General features: G+C 36.6%; 1 protein-coding gene across 2 annotated transcripts in view; it reads right to left on the reverse strand.

Annotated features, from left to right (window-relative positions):
* Positions 1–24,010, reverse strand: part of SORBS2 (sorbin and SH3 domain containing 2) — a 515,172-nt gene that overhangs the window by 408,725 nt on the left and 82,437 nt on the right. The gene's annotated exons all lie outside the window — the stretch shown is intronic.

The following is a 24,010-nucleotide window of genomic DNA, read 5'->3' on the forward strand; positions in this document are numbered from 1 at the left end:
ATACAAAATACATAACACAGAGGTAAAGTAGAGAAGAATTATTCACGATACAAAAGGATTCATGGTAGAATTCCCAGAAAAAGATTGCTCTTCTACCAAATGTACTTAAAATGGGATTCCATATTCAAAAGTCCAAATCACATAAAGCTTTTCAGGTGCATTGCAGCTAGGTGGTGCCAGGTCTGGAGTCAAGAAGCCTGAGTTCAAATGTGACCACAGATTTACTGGCTGTGTGACCATGGGTAAGTCACTCAACTCAAGTTTCTTCAACTATAAAATAAGCTGGAGAAGGAAATGGCAAACTACTCCAGTCTCTTTGTTAAGAAAACCACACGTAGGGTCACAAAGAGTCAGACACAATCGAAATGAATGAACAACAACAAAAACATTTCAGGTGCATATTTACTGTTTATACTGAAAGGCTCACCTCTGCAAGGAAGGACTGCAGCTGAGTTTAGTATGGCCAAAATTAGAACTTTCGGTGAATGAGATTTCCCCCCTTCATATACTTGGTTTTTAGGGGGAAGGGGACAACGGCTAATTAAGCTTTCAGACAGAAAGAACACCAATAAACTACCTGTGAGGGACTTTGTAGAGTCAGAATACACTTATCTAAGCTCATTCTTTTTCTATCAATATCACAAATACAACCACTGTTCAAGTGAGCTGAATTAGATCTTCCGTGGATCACTGGGCATGAATTTTCTTGTCTGAATAGGAGGCCCTTGGATTAGAGCACCTAACAGTTGGTAGAGTAGACAGTGTTGAACATGACGTCAGATGATTCTAGGTTTGAATCTCACCACCAACATTTAGTAGCCATATGACTTTAGGCAGATCACAACTTTCATAGCCTCAGTTGCCTCATCTGTAAAATGGGGACAATATTTGTGTACCTACCCTACTATTGGGCTGTTGTAAAGATAGGGCTTGCTTTGCAAAATCTTTCTGTGAAATATGTGTCAGTTATGATACCAGACCTTCTTTCTCTGGCATGCTATAATTCTATCAAAGAAAGATTTATTTAGGGTTATCAAGAAGTATTAACCAAGGAAAGAAAAGGAACTTATATATTTAGTAAGCCATTTTTAAAAAAACCCTTACTTTCTCTTAGAATCAGTCCTGTGTATTAGTTCTAAGCAGAAGAGTGATAGGGGTTAAGTTACTTGCCCAGGACCACACAATTAGAAAGTGTCTAAGGTCAGACTTGAACCCAGGACCTACCATCTCAAGGCTTGCCTCTCAATCTACTGAGCCACCTGACTGCTCCCTAGTAAACCATTAAAAAAAAGTCTCAAGACTTCCGGGTAATCATGGCTGCAATCTAGACGCCGCACGCTTCCTCTCCCCAGCACCGAACGAAATAGACTACATCAATGGAGCATAAAATCACCTTTGGAGGAACAGAAGGACTCCCCAGTACCCCACAGAGGCAAAGGTACGTGGGGCTTGAACATTTCCACACTAAAATAAGAAGGAAAAGCTTGCATAGAAAAGTGAACTGAGCCGCCCTTCCCCCACCCCACCTCCCCCACTAAACCAGAGTGAGCTACCTGAGCGCTCACCGGGACAGCGAGTGAGTGGGGAGCGTCTCTGTCTGGGGGGGGCACTCCAGGGTCCTTGGGATCTGGGGACTGCCAGGAAAAAACGTCTCAGGGCGCTTTCACTGGAGAATCCAGCGGACCTGGACTTGGGGCAGGCTGCGCTGAACAACGCGCGCTGATTATCTGGGCGGAGCTGAATACCTGGGCTCGGAGGCTGGGAAGAACTAGTCTGAAGCAACCTAAATTCACAGAAAAACCGCTCTTATAACCCAGACCCCAGACCAAAAAGGAAAGGGAAAAAAAACCACCAAAGGGATGGCTCACATGGCCCAAAATCAAGCCTCCAGGAAGAAAGGGAAAAAAGTGACTATTGAAAACTTTTATGGTGGAAGTACCCAAGGAAAAGAGGAGAATGAGGAGGAAATCCAAAAAAATTCAGAACACGCCTCCCAAAATGGAAACTATCAACAAGCTCTGGAAGATCTCAAACTGGAACTTATCCAAAAGATGGAAACCTTCTGGAAAGAAAAATGGGAGAAAGAGATCAGCTGTCTGACAGATAAGACTGCTCAATTGGAAAAAGGACTCGAAGCATCCAATAGAAGGGCAGACAAGGCTGAAAAGCAAATCCAGTCCCTAATGACCAGAATTAAGCACCTCGAAGAAAGTGAGATGATAAAACAGCAAGAATCAATAAAGCAAACCCAAATAATTAATGAATTGGAAGAAAACATAAAATATCTCACTGAGAAGGTCACGGACCTGGAGAACAGAGGAAGACGAGAAAATCTCCGTATCATCGGTCTCCCAGAAAAACCAGAGGTAAACAACAAATTGGATATTATTCTAGAGGAGATTATAAAAGAAAATTGCCCCCACGTTCTGGAGCAAGGGGGCAAAATAGAAATAGAAAGGATTCATAGAACACCTTCTATACTAAATCCCCAAAAGACAACGCCTAGGAATGTAATTGCCAAATTCAAGAGCTTCCAAGTAAAGGAGAAAATCCTACAAGAAGCCAAGAAGAAGAGCTTCAGATATAAGGGGGCTCCCATAAGGATCACACACGACTTAGCGGCTAATACACTAAGAGACCGCAAAGCATGGAACACGATATTTAGAAAGGCAAGAGAGCTGGGTCTCCAACCAAGAATCAACTACCCAGCAAAACTGACTATATACTTCCAGGGGAAAGTATGGGCATTCAACAAAATAGAAAATTTCCAAGCATTTGCTAAGAAAAGACCAGAGCTCTGTGGAAAGTTCGATATCCAAGCACAGAAAGCAAGAGAAACATGAAAAGGTAAATATGAAAGAAAAGGGAAAAGGAGATAAATCTTATCTTTCTCTTTAAGTCAAACTCTCTTCTATAAGGACTACATTTACATCTAATTATATATATTAATATGTGGGGAAAATGTTTTGTGTAACTCTCATAAATTGTATCATCATAAGAGTAGTTAGAAGAAACATGCATAGGGAAAGATTGGGGAATTAAGAAGATTTGGGGAAAGTGGGGGCAAAAAAAGGAAAAGGGAGGGGGGAACCGTGATAATACTAAGATTAACTTCAAGAAATAGGGGGGGAATCAATAGAATAATCTTTCCCATATAAAGATACACATGGGAAGGGGAGGGGAAGAACTCTCATATGAGAAGGAGAGGAAGAGAGCGTGAAGTGGAATTACTTAAACCTTACTCTCAGTGAAATCAAATCTGAGAGGGAAGAACATCTAGATCCAGTGGGATCCTGAATTCTATCTTATCCATTAGGGCAAGAAAGAAAGGAAAATTAAGGAGGGGGAGGGGGGAGGGAGTACAAAAAGGGAGGGAAGGAGAGGGGGGAGGGGAAGGGAGCATAAAAAGGGAGGGGCTAGAAAGGGAAGCATCTCAAGGGAGGGGACTAGGGGGACTGACCTAAAGTAAATCACTGGTTCAAAAGGAGAAAGCTAAAGAAGAAAGGTCAGAACTAGGGGAAGATATGAAAATGCCAGCGAATCCACAAATAACAATCATAACTTTGAACGTGAATGGGATGAACTCACCCATAAAACGCAGACAAATAGCAGATTGGATTAGAACCCCAAACCCTACCATATGTTGTCTTCAAGAAACACATATGAGATGGGTTGACACTCACAAGGTTAGAATTAAAGGTTGGAGTAAGACCTTTTGGGCCTCAACCGATAGAAAGAAGGCAGGAGTTGCAATCATGATATCTGACAAAGCCAAAGTACAAATAGACCTGATCAAAAGGGACAGGGAAGGTAAATATATTCTGCTAAAAGGAAGTATAGACAATGAGGAAATATCACTAATCAACATGTATGCACCAAATGGTATAGCATCCAAATTTTTAATAGAGAAACTAGGAGAATTGAAGGAGGAATTAGACAGTAAAACCATATTAGTGGGAGACTTGAACCAACCACTATCAAATTTAGATAAATCAAATCAAAAAATAAATAAGAAAGAGGTAAAAGAGGTGAATGAAATCTTAGAAAAATTAGAATTAATAGACATATGGAGAAAAATAAATAGGGACAAAAAAGAATACACCTTCTTTTCAGCACCACATGGCACATTCACAAAAATAGATCATACACTAGGTCATAGAAACATGGCACTTAAATGCAGAAAAGCAGAAATATTAACTGCAGCCTTTTCAGATCACAAGGCAATTAAAATATTGATCGGCAAGGGTACATGGAGACCCAAATCAAAAATTAATTGGAAATTAAATAACATGATACTCCAAAATCGGATAGTTAGAGAAGAAATCATAGAAACAATTAACAATTTCGTTGAAGAAAATGACAACGGCGAAACATCCTTTCAAACCTTATGGGATGCAGCCAAGGCAGTACTTAGAGGAAAATTCATATCCCTGAGTGCATATATTAACAAATTAGGGAGGACAGAGACCAAGGAATTGGAAATGCAAATAAAAAAACTTGAGAATGAACAAATTAAAAACCCCCAGAAGAAAACCATACTAGAGATCCTAAAAATTAAGGGAGAAATTAATAAAATAGAAAGTGACAGAACTATTGAGCTAATAAACAAGACTAGAAGCTGGTACTTTGAAAAAACAGACAAAATAGACAAAGTACTGTTTAATTTAATTAAAAAAAGGAAAGAAGAAAGGCAAATTAATAGCATCAAGGATGAAAAGGGGGATCTCACCTCCAATGAAGAGGAAATTAAGGCAATCATTAAAAACTACTTTGCCCAACTATATGGCAATAAATATACCAACCTAGGTGATATGGATGAATATTTACAAAAATATAAATTGCCTAGACTAACAGAAGAAGAAATAGTTTTCTTAAATAATCCCATATCAGAAATTGAAATCCATCAAGCCATCAAAGAACTGCCTAAGAAAAAATCCCCAGGACCTGATGGATTCACCAGTGAATTCTATCAAACATTCAGAGAACAGTTAACCCCAATATTATACAAACTATTTGACATAATAAGCAAAGAGGGAGTCCTACCAAACTCCTTTTATGACACAAGCATGGTACTAATTCCAAAGCCAGGCAGGCCAAAAACAGAGAAAGAAAACTATAGGCCAATCTCCCTAATGAATATAGATGCAAAAATCTTAAATAGGATACTAGCAAAAAGACTCCAGCAAGTGATTAGAAGGGTCATCCACCATGATCAAGTAGGATTCATACCAGGGATGCAGGGCTGGTTCAACATTAGGAAAACTATCCACATAATTGACCACATCAACAAGCAAACCAACAAGAATCACATGATTATCTCAATAGATGCAGAAAAAGCCTTTGATAAAATACAACACCCATTCCTACTAAAAACACTAGAAAGCATAGGAATAGAAGGGTCATTCCTAAAAATAATAAACAGTATATATCTAAAACCATCAGCTAATATCATCTGCAATGGGGATAAACTAAATCCATTCCCATTAAGATCAGGAGTGAAACAAGGATGCCCATTATCACCTCTATTATTTGACATTGTATTAGAAACACTAGCAGTAGCAATTAGAGAAGAAAAAGAAATTGAAGGCATCAAAATAGGCAAGGAGGAGACCAAATTATCACTCTTTGCAGATGACATGATGGTCTACTTAAAGAATCCTAGAGACTCAACCAAAAAGCTAATTGAAATAATCAACAACTTTAGCAAAGTTGCAGGATACAAAATAAACCCACATAAGTCATTAGCATTTCTATATAATTCCAACGCAGCTCAGCAGCAAGAACTAGAAAGAGAAATCCCATTCAAAATTACCCAAGACAAAATAAAATACTTAGGAATCTATCTCCTGAGACAAACACAGGATCTATATGAACACAACTACAAAACACTTTCCACACAACTAAAACTAGACTTGAACAATTGGAAGAACATTAACTGCTCATGGGTAGGACGAGCCAATATAATAAAAATGACCATCCTACCCAAACTCATCTATCTATTTAGTGCCATACCCATGGAACTTCCAAAAAATTTTTTTACTGATTTAGAAAAAAACATAACAAAGTTCATTTGGAAGAACAAAAGATCAAGGATATCCAGGGAATTAATGAAAAAAAATACAAAGGAAGGGGGTCTTGCAGTCCCAGATCTCAGACTATATTATAAAGCAGCGGTCATCAAAACAATTTGGTACTGGCTAAGAGACAGAAAGGAGGATCAGTGGAATAGACTGGGGGCAAGCAACCTCAGCAAGACAGTATATGACAAACCCAAAGATCCCAGCTTTTGGGACAAAAATCCACTATTTCATAAAAACTGTTGGGAAAATTGGAGGACAGTGTGGGAAAGATTAGGCTTAGATCAACACCTCACACCCTACACCAAGATAAATTCAAAATGGATGAATGACTTGAACATAAAGAAGGAAACTATAAGAAAATTAGGCGAACACAGAATAGTATACATGTCAGACCTTTGGGAAGGGAAATACTTCAAAACCAAGCAAGAATTAGAAAGAATTACAAAATGCAAAATAAATAATCTGGATTACATCAAATTAAAAAGTTTTTGTACAAACAAAACCAATGTAACCAAAATCAGAAGGGTAGCAACAAATTGGGAAACAATCTTCATAAAAACCTCTGACAAGGGTTTAATTACTAAAATTTATAAAGAACTAAATCAATTGTACAAAAAATCAAGCCATTCTCCAATTGACAAATGGGCAAGGGACATGAACAGGCAATTCTCAGCCAAAGAAATCAAAACTATTAATAAGCACATGAAAAAGTGCTCTACATCTCTTATAATCAGAGAGATGCAAATCAAAACAACTCTGAGGTACCATCTCACACCTAGCAGATTGGCTAACATGACAGCTATGCAAAGTAATGAATGCTGGAGGGGATGTGGCAAAGTGGGGACATTAATTCATTGCTGGTGGAGTTGTGAATTGATCCAACCATTCTGGAGGGCAATTTGGAACTATGTCCAAAGGGCGATAAAAGACTGTCTGCCCTTTGATCCAGCCATAGCACTGCTGGGCTTGTACCCCAAAGAGATAATGGACAAAAAGACTTGTACAAAAATATTCATAGCTGCGCTCTTTGTGGTGGCCAAAAATTGGAAAATGAGGGGATGCCCCTCAATTGGGGAATGGCTGAACAAATTGTGGTATATGTTGGTGATGGAATACTATTGTGCGAAAAGGAATAATAAAGTGGAGAAGTTCCATGGAGACTGGAACAACTTCCAGGAAGTAATGCAGAGCGAGAGGAGCAGAACCAGGAAAACATTGTACACAGAGACTGATACATTGTGGTACAATCGAAGGTGATGGACTTCTCCATTAGTATCAATGCAATCCCTGAACAATCTGCAGGGATCTAAAAAAAAAATACTACCCACAAGCAGAGGATAAACTGTGGGAGTAAAAACACCGCTGAAAAGCAACTGCTTGACTACAGGGTTGGAGGAGATAAGACTGAGGAGAGACTCTAAATGAACACTATAATGCAAACTCCAACAACAGGGAAATGGGTTCGAGTCAAGAACACATGTGATAACCAGTGGAATCATGCATCGGCTATGGGAGAGGGAAAGGGGGGGGAGGGGAGGGGATGAAAAGAAAACGATCTTTGTTTCCAGTGAATAATGTATGAAAACGACCAAATAAAATAATATTAAAATTAAAAAAAAAAGTCTCAAAACAAAGGTTTGAGTATACCAACCCTCAGAAAACCAAAGAATATATTGAGCCAAAATATCCCATGGCATGGAGAAGTTTTGTTAAATGGAATTTTTAACTATTTATGTTAACTTTCACCTTAAATTTGTAAACTGCATTTAGGACAAAACTAAGCACCAACCTTTCAGCAGAGGAACTTGGGTTTTGAATAAAGACCACATCTTGGAGGGCTCCTACAATAATACAGAGTATTTAAAGCCACCTTATGTGTGGAAAGTAAGGAAAGGTTTGAAACTCTGTGATCTGGCAAAGCAAACACTGAGTAAAAAGAACATCAAATATACAGTACGTTTTCCAACACTTTGCTTTCAATTTTAAAGCCTTCAAAAATTATCTCTATTGAGGAAAAGCATAGCTTAAAACATCTATTATTCCTCTACCTTGTATCGCCTGAAAGCCAGCATTTCTAATCCAGAGCTCTTGATTTCTGTGGTCTCTTACAACACCAGATCAAACAACAATCTCAAGGTTTTATCAGAGGCTGGGATACTGGAAAGTATTTTTAACAGTCATTTAAAAAATAGTCTGAGAAGCACAAGGTTGAAAAGAGAAGCCCCTCATATCGTTATGGTTTCAAAGCAAGGATCTTGTGAAGAAAATAAAACTGGATGTATTTAGGATGTTGGTAGGGAGGCAGTTCTGTGACTAGAGCACTGAACTAGGAATCGGGAAGATGAAATCAAACTAATTCTTGGACACTAACTAGCTGGGTAACCCTGGGTAATTTATTTAAACTTTATGTGCCTCAATTTCTTCATCAATAAAATGAGAGTTGTTATTTCCAGTCCCAAATCTATGATCCAATGATTTATTTATATATACCTCAGTTTCCTCATCTGTAAAATGGATATATTAGCACCTATCCCTCAGTGTTGTGGTAAGGAAAAAAAATGAAAAAAATATCATAATTTGCAAACCCTTAAGCACTCTATAAATGCCTGCTATTACATTATAACAATCTTTCATACAAGGACTGTTCTTATCCTTCCTTGTGGCATGGAGGTGACCAGAGTATAAATTCAGGGAGGTCACAGATAGGTCAAGTATGATCCTAGACATACACTGTCTTTCATCTGAGGATTAGTTTAATTAAATGGAGCAATGAGTTGTCTATCAGGTGATGAATTATTTGGCTCTGGCAGCCCAGGAAACAGAGGAAAGTGCGAAACATTCCTTAGTTCTTTGAAGTCTCCATTTCTTCACTAAGAGCACCAGAAAGTCAGAAAAAGAGGAAAAGAGCTCCAAGAATCACTTTTTAGATCTTCTATAGACATTACATTGTTTATGTGCTAAACCTTAGATATCCAATAACCAATGAATTGATGTATTATTAGAAAAGATGAACACCACTAACATAAGTATTTTCCATGTGCCAAACACTAGGGAATGCAAATGTAAAAGCAGAAAGTTCTCTCAAGGACTTGGCCTTCTAATGAGGGAGATAATGCACACCAGGGAATGGTAGCCAGGGATGGCTACATGGATGGTGAGAGCTACAATAGGGGAGAAGACTTACACTTCCTTTCCAGGAGCTACGACAGAATTGATTTGTTTATGATTTCAGAACTGGAGTGGGGGAAAGTGGCAGGCTACACATTGGAGTGTACTTGAGTAGTATCATGGTGGAAGAGGGACAAGGAGTGAAGCATGGTGGGTGACTGAGGCCACCACCATTTAGAAGAGTAGGATACTAAAGTGGGAGTTAGTTAAGTCTTCCTAGATCTTAGTTTCAGGTCCAAGTGATATGGTGGCAAGTGAGAAGATGCTGCTAAATGGAAGACTAGATTACATAGGGTCTCCCTGAGAAAGGCAAATAAAAGAGTGAATAGAATAAATTTCATAGCATGCCCGAAAAGCAATAAGAAATACATATCATTTCATGAGACATTTGATTACTATTCTTCATAGTGTTCATGATGAAGATAAACAAAAAGATCACTATTAAGATAATTTAAATAGGGGGCAACACATGTTCCAGAAAGGAGTAGGGAAAATACCATGACAAGATCCTTAAAAATTAGTCATATATATTGATGCTTGATGACTTCAAATGTGAGGGGAGGAGGAGTCAAAGGCAAGGATGAGGGGGAAAATGTTGGAAAATGTGGTTTGGGATTAAGAGATGAGAAAGGACAACAGCACAAAGATTACTTAGAAATCGTGTTCCCATTTACCCCAACAATTTTTCTGAGAAGAGAATCCCAAGGTACTGGACAAGGCAAATACTGAAAAATATTTCAAAATTGAAATTGATTATATACTGACAGATAAGAAAGTATTTGTTACTAATGTGGCAGTAATTTCAGAATCAGATGTCTTTGTGTAGTCAGATCATCAACTTGTTAAGAAAAAATGAAAATAAATATGAAACTAGAAGAAAGCTATATACAATCACAACAGCTTCAACTTATTTTAAAAGCAGTTAACTTTAAAAAATATATAAAATGGTTAAAGGTAAAGATACTGACAAATAATATAAGATCAAAACTAAATGGTCAAAGAATATAAATAGGTTTCAAAAGAAGTAGTACAAGCCATTAAAAACTAAATGGTCATGCAACCATGGAAAATATTCTAAATAATTTTTAAAAATTAAAAAATTAGATATTGACAAGCTAGGATATTAGAATAAAAAATTTCCCCATGTTAGATAAAAAACTAAATGGCGTGACACCTCTAAATCTTGAATAAGAAAAATCTAATTCAAAACAACCTGAAAGTTTGATTTTATACTTATAAAACTGGTAAAGATGAGAAAGGCTGGAAATAGTGTTGGAGAGGTGTGGAAAGAGGGGTACTGTTGTAGCTTTGAAATGGTCCCTCCATCCTGGAAAGCAATTTGGAATTATGCAAAAAAAATTGAATAAAATATCCATATTCCTGGACCTAGAGATCCCAATGCCACTCATGTGCCCCAGAGAGGCTAATGATAAAAGGAAAGGTCCCATATACATGGCTATATTTTAAGAAGCCCTTATTTTTAATGAGCAAAGAATTAGAAACAAAGTAGATGCTCCTCTTTTGGGGAATGGCTAAACAATAAGAGTAATATATTATTACTGGGCTGTCAGAAATGATAAACATGACGAATATAGAAAATCATTGGAAGACAAGCAAACTGATACAAAGTGAAGTATGCAGAACCAAAAAGCACAATAACTGCAGCAACATAAAGAGAAAGAGCAACAGCAAATCAATCACAATTCAACAAATTTATAAGGATTTTTATAGTAATCTCTTCTTATCATCAGTGAGAGGAGCACCACCGTATCTGGACTTGACAAGTCAGGAGATGATGTTCCATATATATGACATGTGTAAACCTTAAAATTTCTTAGACTTGTGAATGTTGGAAATTTCACCATTGGAATGTGAACCCCATTGGCAAGGGAGGTTCCTCCTCCTCCCTTCTTAAGATTACTTTAGGACAGAAACCTTTTGCTGAACAATGGAAAGGGCTGCAGCATAGATCAAAATTTAATTATTCCAATCTCCACCCTACTCAGGGTAACAGGATTTAGGAAGGGCTGAAGTATAGATCCAAATTTAATTATTCCAATCTCCACCCTACTCAGGGTAACAGGATTTAGGAAGGGCTATAGCAAAGGATTAAGATTTGATTATTTGAGAATATGACCTTCAACAGACATGTGCAAAGCCACAGACCTCTGGGCGGTCTTGGGTTAAGCTAGAGCCACCATTGGCACAGGGAAGACATGGACAGTGATTGGTAGATGTGAGAACTGAGGGGAGGGAACTTGGATGGTTTCCTTAAAGATAGCGGAGTCTGAGGACTAGAGTTGGTTGGTTGGAGAGTTTTTGCTCTCTGAGAGGTGGTGCTCTGAGAAGCTTACTCTGAAGGAAGCTGGAGGTGGAGGCCCCTGAGACTGTTTCTCCATTTTGGTCACGTGAGTGATAGGGACTGATCTCTTTTCTTTGCTCCAGCTATCTAAGGGCTTGGGCCTTTTGGCCCAGCCTAAACAGAAGGGGTATTTAAGCCCTATTCCCTTCTCTCCCCTTTCTCTCTCCCTCTCTCTCTCTATCTCTAATAACTTTCTTCCTCCTGTTTGTAATTAAACTCCATAAAAGGTTGACGGCTGACTTGAGTTTTCATTTAGGAATTACATAGCTGAATTCCTTGGCGACCTTAAATTAATATATATCAGTCTTTTAAAGTGATTTCCTTGTCACACATGGCATGGCACTTAGGGATATCAAGTCTAAGAGAAGTTAGACAACATAAAGCACTTGAAGAAGAAACTCATATGGGAAGTACCGAGGGCTAGATTCTCAAGGTATCTTACAGAAGAGAGGGTAGTAAAGAACTAAAAAGGTGATAGAGTTTGCAGCTGATCCAAAGTGGGCAACAGAGACATACAAAGGCTGGGCATATATTACCAAGGAAGACTTGCACACAGGAAATCAGATTTAAGATAATATCCTGGAAATGTACAATTATAAAAAGTTCTGGTCTATTCACCTATAATGACTCTCTGTTGCCTCAAGAAAAAAATAAAATAAGAGTCCGTAATCTGGCTCCAGCTTCATTACACATTACTCCTCTTCACATATTTGCAAACTACAGTGGTCTGCTTATTGTTTTTCATCTACAACAATCCAATTTCTATCTTTTTTACTTTACTCAGGCTATGCCCCTTACCTGGAATACTCTCTCTCCTTACCTTTGCCCCTTAACATCTCTAGCTCCCTTCAAAGACCCAGTTATAGCTATTTTCTCCTATGAGTCCTTTCCTAATCACCCTTGCCCTGGAGCAGCTAGTGGGTCCTCAAATTACTTTTCTTTTACTGGGTACATATTTTGTATTTATAGCTATTTGCACATGTAAGGTCTTTAAGGGAATGGCTGCTTTTGCTATTGTTGCTTGGTCTCTGTACACCACACCTAGGATAGTGAGTGACTCTTAATAACTATTTAATAAATAAATTGAGATGACCCAAAGTTTTATCATCATTTGGTAGCCAACATCTGGGTATTTAGCTTCTTTGAATGAAGGTAGACAGATTCTCCATAGTCAGTCCATTGTTGGACTGGACTGGATATTACATCAAGCCTTTCTAGTCTGATAGAACATATAGGAATATATGTTCTGCTGTCATGGGCTTCAAGGGGAAAAAAAAGAGAGCGATGGTCACATCATGATAAGGCACCAGAGGGCATGTCAGAAATGGTAACTCCAGAGTTATAGTATTTAATATAACATATATAGTTAATAAAACTTTTAATATATATAAGAAAATGATTTGTTTTCCCCCTTTCGAATTCTGTAAGGACACATTTTCTTCAGGATGGTGCTTCTAGGGGCCTGCCCAAAGGAATGTAGGGATAGTATTTCTATTCCTCTGTATTAGGAAGATGTTTTCTATCCCTGTCTTATGCAACCCTTCCTTGGCTGAGTAGATTGAGCTAAGTCAGCTAAAAACTCAGGGCTTAGTGTTTTGGTGAGAGGCTTAGCTCAGATCTGGCAATTGAAATAGAGCAGCAATCTTCAGCCCAACTTCCTTGTCTTGCCCATCTCTCCCATCTTTTATTCTGCCAGAATGAAGAAAGGCTCTCTATGTGAAAAGTAATGAAATTCTGAGATAGAGTACCAAAATATCTAGTAGCTTCACTCAAATGCATCAAAATTTCAGCCAATTCAGCAGAAAGAATACATTATTTAAACCAGTTGTCTCACATCACATAGAAAGAGGCAGAATATGGGAACTATAATAATATATGTTGAAAGATCATTACAAAAATTCTTCCCTCTTCCTGTCACTTATTTTTTAAAAAATTGAGGTTGGTGAATCATCCATTCGTTAAAGAATTCTAAAAGAGAGAAGAGCATGAAAAGTTATGTTAGAGAACTGAGTGCAAGTTAGTTTGAATTCAGAAGACCTTAGTTCAAAACCTCCCTCCAAACACTTACTAGGTGGGTGACTTTTGGCAAGTCACAAACTCTCTTGGCCTCAGTTTCCTTATTTAAAAATGAGGCGGTCAAATTAAACATTCTGAAAGGTTTTATCACCCCATAAAGGGTACCAGAGACTTCTCTAGTATCTAGGATAGAGTGCTAGCCTTACAATCCAAAAGATCCAAGTTCAAATCCTGCCTCAAACACTTAATTAGCTGTATGAGGATAATAGCACCTGCCTCCCAGGGCTAATGTGAGATTTATGTCAAGTGCTTTACAAACTTTAATTGGGATATAAATGCTAACTAATAGTAGTAGTAGCATTATTGCCATAAAGAAAATTTAACTACTTAATTGTTACATGGAATTTATGATCACGTTGGACACTGTCCATTCATTGATCCAATGACATTTGAATGGTTACTATGGAAAATGATACAAAGTTGCAGAACTTAGCTCTGCTCTCAGGGAGCTTCCAGTCTAGGAGGAGAGACTAAAAAAGCACGTATAGAACAATGAATGAAAAGAGAGTGAGAGGGAATAGTGTGCACACTACTCAGGCAAGGTTAGAAGATATGCACAATTAAAGATCGATCAAAGTATCACTGAGCACATTGGAAAATTTTCCTACCTCTCCAAAAGTCTAGGGTTTTCTCTTAGACATAAAGCTCGGAATAATATGCATGGGATACGGGCAAGTACAAGAAATGTTTCTTCTCTTTTGATGGCATAAATTCCATCAGAAGATCGACTCTGTCAGGCAGTGTTGTATGAATGTCCCTGACTATCTACAGAGTAATAGGTTTAATTACAATTTCAAATTGCAATCAAGTGTTAATTAAAATTTTCCATGAAATAGCTTATATTTTTACCTCACTGAAAACACATTGCAGTGGTCACGGGAACCCTTCTAAAGTCTGTATTTTAATCTAGCTAGACTGACACCTATAATATTTTTACATGGAACCTTTTACGATGTTTTTTCATGGGGTCAAAATTATTCTATTATGGTTCCTTGTTTTTGAACACTGATAATCAAGTCTATGGAGGACAAGAAAATATTTGAAGTTTTTACCACAGCTGCTGACTGGCCAAAATTCTATTTATATGGTAAAGATTTACCTTAAGTCTCCTGGCTATCCCAATGTCAGGAGAAGATTTTGATACTGGCCTTTTGTGGCATTTGTGGTGTCTGAAAATTATTTCTGGAATTCTTTATAAAAAAAAATCATAAAGCCTCAAGGGCTTCTGGGCAGCAAATGTGAATGTAAGGGGAACGAAATTATTCCAATTCCACCTCCTATGAACTTTCCAAGTACCATGAATTAATTTTTTTAACTCTTTGCTTCCTGAAAGCCAACACTGATTGTTTGGAAGAAAACTCTGCCCCTTTCCATCAGAAATACATAATCGCAGATATCCCAGGTGTCTCTGTCTATCTAACCCAATCCATATCCAAAGTAGTAAGTTCCCTTTGCTACCTTCCCATATAAGTTGCTATTTAGCTTCTACTTGAATACTTTTAGTAGCTTGGAGTTTCGGCAGCCATTTCCACATTTAGGCAGCTCTAATTGTCAGGAAGCAGTATTCTTTATATTGAGATGACATATGCCAACTTGTATCTCCTATATATTGCTTCTAATTGTCCCCTCTGGGGCCAAACAGACAAATCAAATATATTTTAGACAAAGGAATCTTTCAAATACTTATTGGATCATAGATTTAGAGCTGGAAGAGATTCTAGATAGCATCCAGTCCAGTTGTATTCCTCATCATTCCATAGACAAGGAAACTGAGAGTAGGTCAAGGTTAAGTGACTTGGCCAAGGACACACAAATAGTAAGTGGAAGGATCTCATGTTTTCAGCAAACCTTTTCTCATATCACTCTGCCTTCTTGAAGATAGTTATCATGTCACTTTTCTCTTCTTAGATAAAGCATGCCCAGTCTCTTCAAATGGTTCTTCTCTATCAGGGATTCTTTACCTTGGGTTCATGGATAATTATAGGAAATCTGTAAATTTGGATAGGAAAAAAATTACACCTTTATTTTCACTATCCTTTAATAAAATTAGCATTTTAATCATGAAAGTAGGCAATATTATTTTGAGAAAGGGTCAATATATTTCAAAAGATTCCTAAAGGGGTTCATGACACAAAAAAGCTGAAAAATCTCTATTTTATGTCCTGTTCCCTTTCTCCCTCTAGGGTACCTAAGCACATACCTTAGCATGTCAATGTGTTTCTTAAATGAACCCCAAATTGAACCCCAACTCAAGATATAGGACATAGTACTGTATATTGGAACCAGAGAGAGCCTCATTCTAGAGATTATCTCTATTAATACATTCTCAGGTCAGATTAGCATAATAGAATCTCCAGGAAGTTCTGCTTCCACTGAGTCCATTTCTGCTCCTCTATTTGCTTCTTGCTCATACCTATTATCTCACAGGGCTGTGTTTTAAGTCAGAGTTAGGGGTATGAAAAGTAGAATGAACTTGGAGGTTCCTTCTAGCTCAAAGAATATTATTTTATGAATCAAGAGCTTCCTTAATACAAAATAAGATCCCCTGATTTTAAATTTTAAATTTTTTCTTTTTTCATTTGCATGATTGAAACTCCTTGTCATTTTAATTGGTTGATTAATTCTTGAAATTGAGAATGTGAACACAAGATATAGAATAATTACTCTGAAAGGCTTAATTTGGTTATGCAGAAGTGTACTCCATTACATTTATTGCCCTTCCTGAATTCATATAAAATTTGGAAGACTGACTATTTAGAATGGCTTGTTCTATTAATCATAGACTGAGTATATGGTAAGAGGCAGAATCTGCATTTTTAGACCTCACATCTCAAAGCCTAATTCCCAGGATCCCATATAAAGTCTTCCTAATGTCAATTTATAGATCAGGTTAAATATTGTAAAATGTAAAACATTTAAAATTCAACCAATATTTATCAAACACCTATTGTGTGCAAAAAAAAATAAAGAAAGACAACTTTTGTAAGACTCTAGGGAAACAAAAATAACAACCCAACAGATTATTCTTGAGGAGTTCACATCTCCTAGGGAAGAATACATGTAAACAAATAAGTAAATACAAATTGATGAATTAATTTCAAGAGAAAGAAAAACCTAAAAACTTGGATGATAAAAAAAGCTCAGATGGTCCTTGTACTATTCTTTGAAACAGGTTAGAGATTCTTTGAGTTCAGGTGAGGAGAGAATTTATTCCAAAAAAGACTGACTAATTGGATAAAGGCCCAGAGGTAGGAGATGTGATATTGTGTGGGTGGAATAGCTAGCTAGCTGATTTGATTAGAATAGGGGGCAAAGTATTATGGTACGATTAAGAAGAGAGGTGAGAGCCAGATGCTAGAAGACTTTAAATACAGGGTTGCTTCTATAATATGTCACAGGAGTATTGGAGAGCTATTAAATATTAATAAGTAATAAGTAGGTGGTATGGTCTGAATATGGGCAGCTGGATGGCCCAGTGTTTTGAGTGCTAGGTCTAGAATCAGGAAGACATCTTCCTAAGTTCCCAAGTTCAAAACTGAGCTCAGAAACTAGCTGTGTGACTGAAAAGTCATTTAGCCACATCTGTCTCAGTTTTCATGTCTTTAAAATGATCTGGAGAAGCAAATGATTAACTATTTCAGTATCTTTGCCAAGAAAACCTCAAATGGGGTCATAAAGAATTGGACACAACTGAAAAAGAACAATAATATCATGGTCTGACTATCTTTATAAAGATCATTATGGAAGCAGTGGGGAGGGAGGGTTGGAAAGGGAAGAAATTGGAGGGAAAGAGGCCAATTTGGAGGTTACTGCAATAATCCATGTGATAAAGGTCTAAACTAGGGTAGAGATCAAGTGTGCATAAAGAAAGAGACTGGGTATGAGTAATATTGTGAAGGTAGGGAGGATAAGACTTAGCAATTGAACAGCTGTGGGGGTTAAGAGAGAGGGATAGTCAAGGATGACTGCAAATTTATGGTCTTGGGTGAGTGACTACAAGTATTGTTGTATGTCAGAAATAAGGATATGGAGAGAAAGGACAATTTGGGGGAAAAGTCATCCTATGGGAGAGAATGAACTAGTGTAGAGCCACTAACGAAACCATCAAACATACCGTTCAGAGATGCTTGAGAGAACAGATCTGTTTGGAGCACATAGAACTTGAGAAGGCTATGGAATATTCAGGTGGCTTTAAAAAAAGTTTCCATGGTGATTTTGTTTGGGACATATTTGGGTGTGATTTCATTAGGAAAGCAGTAATTAGACCTTTGCAAGATCTTAAATAGTAGTTTGAGGGAGTTAAAACTGGAAACAAAAAAAAAAAATCAAGGAGGAACCCTCTGGATGTTCCTTGAGAGGCTTTTCTCTCTTCTTTTTCCCACAGTGCTTCTCAGAGACCCTGGTATCTAACAGGGTCAATACCTGCTCAGGGGATGGCCCATCACCATTTGAAATTTTGATTAAGTTTAAATGTAAAGCTGAGGGAGGCAAGACATACTCTAGGCACACATGAATTGAGTGAAGCAATAACTCAAGGCTAGAAGCCCACTAAAAAAAGAGGGTCCAGTGGCAGTAGAGAAGAATTCTGGCTATGGATATGAGAGAGTGCTCACCCTATCCACTGAGTATTGAATTGCAGAGAAGACTGATTTGTGAATTGCTTTAGCCACATATGGTCCCTATATGTGTGTCTGATGCCATTTTAGTATAAGTTTATGACTACTTTTTCCATGGATCTTGAGTATATTGTGGGAGAGTGGAACCCAACTTTATTAGGAAGGAGGAGGGACATATTGCATTATTTTAGTGTACTTATTATGCCATTGGATTATTATATCATTTAATAAAATGCTTTTGTCAAGGACTAATTGGGTCTATTGACTGTTAATGAGAAGCACAACAATATGGGAGAACATATAGAGTAAAGATTCAGGAGGGAACACCTGAGCCTGTGAGAGTAGTAGCAATCTTTGGTGAAGTCAGTCTACAAGCTGAAGCAGTAGGCAACCAATTAAACTAGGTATCTCCATTTTCTCTCCTGTCATTTTCTTCTAAACCCTGTATTATCTGGCTTGCAAACTCTTCCTTAAACTGCTTCCTTCAAAGTTAGCACTGATCTTTTCATTACAAAAATCTGTTTTTTACTTTTCATCCTCACAGGATCATTGATTTAGGGATGGAAGGGATCTTAGAGACCAATGAGTTGAACTTCCTTACTTTTTTGCTTAAGGAAATTGAAGCTGAGAGAGTTCAAGTGACATATTTAGGGTCAAATTAAGGTTTAATTCCTGATAATATTTTAAGCTCACGGTACACTAATAAATTCTGAGGCCTTCTTGACCTTGTCACTCCATTGATCAACTTCCCTTTCTTTTGGTCAATCTTTCCTCACTTGGTTTTCCTAATACCATTACTCTTTTTTGGTTTTACTTCAAGCTGTTGGGTCATTCCTTCCTAATTTCTTTTATCAGATCTTCATTTTGTCATGTCTACGAATTGTGGATATCCTCCAAGTTTCCATCCTGGCCCTCTTGTCTTTTCCCTCTATATATACTATGCTTCTTTTTGTTCTCTTTTGTAACATGGGTTCACTTATCTTTATGAAGATGATTCCCAGATCTATATATCCAGTCTCAAAGTCACTACTGAGCTTATCTTGTAACACCAACTGTCTTCCGGATACATCAAATTGGATGTCCCATAGGCATTTGAAAATCAACAAATTCAAAACTGAACTCCCTTTCTTTGTCTCTGAACCATCCTTTCTTTACAACTTTCTAATTACTCTGGAAGGTACCACTATCCTTCCAATCATTCAGGTATCATCCTCAAGTGCTCATTTCACTCTATATCTAATCTCTTCAAAGTCTGGTTATAGCTACCTTCACAGTTATTCTCGTTATTGAGTCATTTTCAGTCACATATACTGGAGTCGTTTGCCATTTGCTTCTCCAACTCATTTTACAGAAAAGTAAACTCATATAGACAGGGTTAAGTGACTTGCCCACGGTCCTATGGCTAGTAAGTATATGAACCCAGATTTGACTTATGTCTTCCTGACTCTAGGCTTGGCCCTCTATCCATCATACCACTAAGCTAATTGCTTCTCTTCACATTGTACACCATCTTCTCTCTTTGTGGGTTTGTACTGGTCATCTCCCATTCTTGGCATGGTTTCCATTCTCCCTATCATCTCTTAGGATCCCTCGATTCATTGAAGACTTAGCTCCCACGTGATTATCTGGAGGAGACTTAATGCAGTCCTCCAACTGCTACTACCTTCTCCTGTAAAAAGTGTTTGTTTGTTTTTTTTTGTTTTATCTATTTTGTGTAAGTCTGCGTGTTCCTACTTACATATGCGCTTTCTTTCTCACTAGAAGGAATGTAAGTTCCTTGAGATCAGGGATTGTTTTTGCTTTTGCTTTCTATCCCTAGTATTTAACACAAGTGCCTGGCATATGGTAAATTCTTGTCTATTACTGATTGTTTGCTTGCCAACATAAATCAATATGAATTGACATGTAATAACTGGCTTCTGCAAAGACAGCATTATCATGTTGCACTAAATAAATAAATCTTGCAGAAAGTTTGGCATTATCAAAACATCTTTAAATAGTTAATTATTAAAAATCTTGAAACTTCAGATTCGGTCCTCATTACATTAATTAAAAATACATATTCCTTTCATTGTAGTTTAAGAAGATTTAATAAAGAATAAAAATTAAGAGACAAACATAAATCTTATCCTTTGTACTCTGTCAGCTTACTTATGAAGTTGGTATAACAGTTTGGCAGAAAAACAGAAGTATATTTGATTAATGGGACCCACTGGTCTTGTATGAACTTGGCATGTTGAGCTGCATTATTTATCTCTTTGCAATGATGATATTTCTTTCCTCTATCTTCCTTTAGACAGGAAAAAGCTTCTATTTTGGAATGGCAAAATACATCCACGTCCAAAAATAATAGCTTAAACTTCTTGACAGAATTGGAATTTTAAAAATCACAGCAAGTTAGAAGAATATACAGATAAATGTATAATAGGAATAAATGTCAATTTTTCCATTATGGTTTAAAAATTATGGCCAGATTGCAGTTTATTTGAAAAGTATATGGTGGGATTGCAAAAATAACATAAATTGCTTATTGAAAAATTGTGCCATCATGGATTCTGGGGAAAAGAGGGGGATAAGATAACTATATAGAAATAAAAACTCCATATGAGTAAAGAGTTGGATGTGGCAGAACAAAAGTATGTTTTAATTTTGAGCACCATTAACAGATAGGAGAGCAGGGATTCTTAATCTTCTTTAGATTGCTCCTTGGAAGTCTGGTGAAGTGATGGGACTCTCCCAAGAACAATGCTTTTTAAAGACATAAAATAAAATACAAAGGATTTCAAAGAAAACCAATATATGTATACAAACATATATGTTTTTGATTTGCTTCTGTGAACTTGTAGCATATATATGTATGTGAATTTGTATATGTTATATATAGTAAAATGGAGCACACATAGACGTTAACTTGTAGCATCTACGTATGAGTGAACTTGTGACATACACATGTGAACCTACAACATATATGTGTATGAACTTGTAGTATCTATGAGTGTGATATGTGTGTATATATATGTTTATACCACAACATGCATATACATACATATAGATACTATGAGTTCACATAGTCCAAAAATCTATTTAATGTATAAATGCCCCATAGGAGTGAGTGAGTGTGTGTGTGCGTATGTGTGTAATGAGTCCACAGGAAGACAAACAGCATAATTCTGGGTCTAGAAAACATGCTACATAAGTATTCATTCAGGTAACTGGAGATAATTACCCTGGAGAAGAGAAGACTTCCAGTACACAAAAGTGTTTTATGAGATATTATATTATCATGTGTATATTTTACATGTTATATAAAACTATATGTTTAAATATATTTATTAATGTGTTAATTACAAACCATAGCTATGCCATATAAAATACTGGAATAATTTATGTTAATATTTTTATAGCCTTATAATAACTATTTGAGCTATAGATTATATTATTATATTAATTATAGAAAGATATATCATATAACTATATATTAATTAATTTATAATCATAATTAATTATATGTGTAATTATAATTAACTCACATATAATCATCATATAAATACATTATATTAATTACACAAAATAACTATATAAATGTTAATTATAGATTAATAGATATATTAATTATAAATCACATTATATAAAGTACCAGAGTACTTTCTGTTAATGGTTATAACTTCATAATATCTATATGTTAATTGACATTAATTGTAAATCACATGTTACATAAAATACAGAGTACTTTATTAAGATGAAATTGGATTACATCTGTTCTTATTGATTCCTTTAATCAGAAGTAGAAACAATGTGTGAAAGCCTAAGACAAGCAGATTACAAATCCTTCCTCACCCAAACGTCAAATGTTTTGCCTCAGAAGCGAAGGGATTCTTTTGTCCCAAAGGCCAGTCTTCTTTAGGGATATTGAGGAAAGGATGCTTGCTTTGAAATGAGTTACACCGAAAGACTTCTTAGGTCACTTCCAATGAAGGAATAATGAGGAAGCCACAATTCTTTGTCTTCCCCTTGTACCACCTCTTGGTCTTGCAGACAATCTGGTATAGTGGAAAGACGTCACATTCTGAATAAGTCCTCCTTTCTCATTACTGATTCGACTATAAGCAAGTCATTTAGTTCTATTTGGGCATCATTTTTCTCATTTACAAAATGATGGAATTATATCTGATGACCTTTGGATCTCCTCCAGCTTTAACTCTTTGATTCTATGGTTCTGAGAAAGAACACCAACTATTGTAGAGCCAGGAATGAAGGCATCTGATATGATCAGAATCTTACACAGGTGCATAAAAGACAGATGCCTTCTCATCACAATAGTTTGTGTGTTACTATTCCACTCTAGGCAGGCAATTGGACAAATGAATGTTTGTGTGTACATTTGGCAGGTGCTCGGGGGAACCCTTCTGCCCCATGCACATTCACTTGCTGCACACCCCACCAAGAGCTTCTAATAGGAACAGCAGAAGTCTAATGTTTCCTGAAGGTTCATTCATAGCATTAGACAAGAATGAGTCTAGAAGAGTGAATCTGAGAGGTGGAAGAGGAAATTTTCTTCTTGGTGGTCCAAGTTTTAATTTGTCATCCTTCTTCTAGATGTGAAGAGATGAATCAAGCACAAATTCTAACATAAAGTAGTACATATAACATGTTTATAATTAGTGGCAGTTGTGGTCTAGTGGATGGTCCTCAGAACAAGAAGGTATGAATTCAAATCCATCCTCTAACAAATAGTGGCTGTCTGATCTTCAGGGAATCATTTACTCTTTCGGTGTTGAAGACAATTCTCTAAGTTGTAGAGAAGGTAATTATCTCCACTTGGTCAGAGGTTTCCTGATCTAGGAGTTCCCTGGGTGGTGCAGTGGATAGAGAACTGAACATGAACTCAGGAAAACCTGATTTCAAATAGCCTCAGATTCTTACTAGCTGGATGACCTTGAACAAGTCACTTGTTTGCCTCAGTTTCCTTCTCTGTAAAATGAGCTGGAGAAAGAAATGGCAAACAACTCCAGTATCTTTACCAAGAAAATCCCAAATGGCATCATGAAGAGTCAGAAACAACTGAAAAACAACAACATATCAATGGAATCATAGGTCCAGTCCTTATCTTTATGTTCATGATTAGCAAATATTGATATAAAATTTAAAATGATATTAGTGACCCTATTATTTTTGGAGGTGAGAAAAAGATGACTAGCCTAGGTACTTAAAATAGTCTCACCATTTAATAATGGCTTAGCTTGGCTTCTAGAATATAAATCTGTACTTTTTTTTTTTGCATTAAGTCAAAACTAACTTTCATAGGAATTACATATGGCATTTCAGCCTAGGATGTAATTGTTAGGAATATAACAGAAATATTTTATAACATGAAGGACATGAAGAAATATAATTTCAAAACCGGATAGAATATTATCATTAATTTTACAAATTGAGATGGTACTTTCTTGCCTGAAGCACATTGCTGTTGGTGGTAAGGTCACAGGATTTGGAGCCATTTATAAACAAAATTCAATAATGCAAGTTGATATGTGAACAAAAGAGTTTAATAGACTTTCTTTTGTTCATTTTTCAATTTGTATTAAAATTATTAGCTCATATAATTAGTAAAAAGAGGCAAAAACAAAAATCAAAGTTTGTAGTAAATGGATAGGAAAGAAATAAATGAATATACTTGATACATAATAACAAAACTGAAAATAAATTAA

Source organism: Monodelphis domestica, chromosome 6 (genome assembly GCF_027887165.1).
Source record: "Monodelphis domestica isolate mMonDom1 chromosome 6, mMonDom1.pri, whole genome shotgun sequence".
Classification (NCBI taxonomy): Eukaryota; Metazoa; Chordata; class Mammalia; order Didelphimorphia; family Didelphidae; genus Monodelphis; species Monodelphis domestica.